This window comes from Schistocerca americana, chromosome 5, assembly GCF_021461395.2.
Source record: "Schistocerca americana isolate TAMUIC-IGC-003095 chromosome 5, iqSchAmer2.1, whole genome shotgun sequence".
Lineage (NCBI taxonomy): Eukaryota > Metazoa > Arthropoda > Insecta > Orthoptera > Acrididae > Schistocerca > Schistocerca americana.
The window spans coordinates 641883782-641886604 of NC_060123.1; positions in this window are offsets into that span (position 1 = coordinate 641883782).

Genomic DNA, 2823 nt, shown 5'->3' on the forward strand with positions numbered 1-2823 from the left:
TGTCACCAGCTTGCTGTTGGACAACAATGCAGTCACTTTAACTACACGCACACGATCAACACAACAGCGGCGTCACTCTGCTCTCTGTACACTTAGTCCAGCCAGATGTCCATATTTTTGCGGGATGTTCCGATTTATAGGAGTTTATGACACTCCTATCATCGAGACCTGTCTCGCATAAGACCTATACATGGGACACCGAAAATTCTCACTTTTTGGTCTTCGGCGGAAAAATAATGCGTATTCACTTCCAAAATGGTCGAGTTCCTTATCCTATCGAAATGTACACTACTGGCCATTAAAATTGCTACGCCAAGAAGAAATGCAGATGATAAACGGGTATTCATTTGGACAAATATATTATACTAGAACTGACGTGTGATTACAATTTCACGCAATTTGGGTGCATAGATCCTGAGAAATCAGTATCCAGAACAACCACCTCTGGCCGTAATAACGGCCTTGATACGCTTGGGCATTGAGTGAAACAGAGCTTGGATGGCGCATACAGGTACAGCTGCTCATGCAGCGTCAACACGATACCACAGTTCATCAAGAGTAGTGACTGGCGTATTGTGTCGAGCCAGTTGCTCGGCCACCATTGACCAGACGTTTTCAATTGCTCAGAGATCTGGAAAATGTGCTGGCCAGGGCAGCACTCGAACATTTTCTGTATCCAGAAAGGACCGTACAAGACCTGCAACATGCGGTCGTGCATTATCCTGCTGAAATTTAGGGTTTCCCAGGGATCGAATGAAGGGTAAACCCACGGGTCGTAACACATCTGAAATGTAGCGTCCACTGTTTAAAGTGTCGTCAATGCGAACAAGAGGTGACCGAGACGTGTAACCAATGGTACCCCATACCATCACCTCGGGTGTTACGCCAGTATGGCGATGACGAATATTGGCTTCCAATGTGCGTTCACCGCGATGTCGCAAAACACGGATGCGACCATCACGATGTTGTAAACAGAACCTGGATTCATCCGAAAAAATGACGGTTGCTATTCGTGCACCCAGGTTTGTCGTTGACTACACCATCGCAGGCGCCCCTGTCTATGATGCAGCGTCAAGGGTAACCGCAGCCATGGTCTCCCAGCTTATAGTCCATGCTGCTGCAAACGTCGTCGAACTGTTCGTGCAGATGGGTGTTGTCTTGCAAACTTCCCCATCTGTCGACTCAGGGATCGAGACGTGGCAGCACGATCCGTTACAGCCATGCGAATAAGGTGCCTGTCATCTCGACTGCTAGTGATACGAGGCCGTTGGGATCCAGCACGGCGTTCCGTATTAGCCTCCTGAACCCACCGATTCCATTTTGTGCTAACAGTCATGGGATCTCGACCAACGCGAGCAGCAATGTCGCGATACGACAAACCGCAATCGCGATGGGCTACAATTCGACCTTTATTAAAGTCGGAAACGTGATGGTACGCATTTCTCCTCCTTACACGAGGCATCACAACAACGTTTCACCAGGCAACGCCGGTCAACTGCTGTTTGTGTATGAGAAATCGGTTGGAAACTTTCGTCATGTCAGCACGTTGTAGGTGTCGCCACCGGCGCCAACCTTGTGTGAATGCTCTGTAAAGCTAATCATTTGCATATCACAGCATCTTCTTCCTGTCGGTTAAATTTCGCGTCTGTAGGACGTCATCTTCGTGGTGTAGCAATTTTAATGGCCAGTAGTGTATTTCTAAACGAGTCGGTGATGGTAACGAAGAAAAGTAGAATCCTGTGCACCAGGAAGCCGCGATCAGCCGATGATCTAAAAACACGCCTCACATGTGCCCGAACTTTACGTTTCGAAAACATTCAGTCGAGTTGGCATCCATTGCTGTAGGAGGATCTTTCAACAGATAATACCCTACATTTTTTTTTTGTCAGAACATATTTGTTCTTAAGAGTTAGAATTTCGTAACAATATCAGTCAACATTTGTTTCAGATGTACTCCTTGCGTACATAGTCACCTTCACGTTCGGTGCCTTTGCGTCAGCGTTGTCATAGAGCATGTACCCCCTGTTGGTAAGAGCTCTTTACCTGTGCTCGCAGCCCTGTTATCACTGCATGAATCACGCACTTCTCATCTTCAAAATGTGTCCCACGTAGGGTATCCTTAAGTGGCCCTCACAGATGGAAGCAGGTGCCAAGTCTGAGCTACAGATTGGATGGAGCAATGATGTCCAACCCAATCTGGCGATGTGTGCCCGGGTTCTACATCCACATGACTGCTCCGCAATTCACACGTAAGTGCTTGGCGGAACCTTCATCGAACCGCTTTCAGACTATATCTCGGCCGTTCCTTTCTCAAAGAGCAAGTGGGGAAAGATATCACTTAAATCTTTTCGTGCAAGATCCAATTTCTCTTATTTTATTACGATGATTATTTCTTCCTCTGTAGGTTTGAGTCAACAAAATATTTTCGCCTTCGCGAAAGCAAGTTGGTGACTGAAATTCCTCGCCGCAACGAGAAACGCCTTTGTTTTAGTGATTGCCATTTTAACTCGCGTACCATTTCCGAAGTGGTCTGAGGAATTGTGCCCGCAGCTCGTGGTCTTGCGGTAGCGTTCTCGCTTCCCGCGCGCGGGGTCCCAGGTTCGATTCCCGGCGTGGTCAAGGATTTTCTCCGCCTCGTGATGACTGGGTGTTGTGTGCTCTTCATCATCATTGACGCACTAAAAAGAGCTTGCAATACGGTTGCCGTACTTCCCCGCATTGGGCCTCCCGGCCAAAAATGCCATACGGTCATCATCATCAGAGGAATTGTGCGGTGGAAAGCAGCCGCGCGACATGAAAGGTCGCAGCCTACCGTGGTCGTGC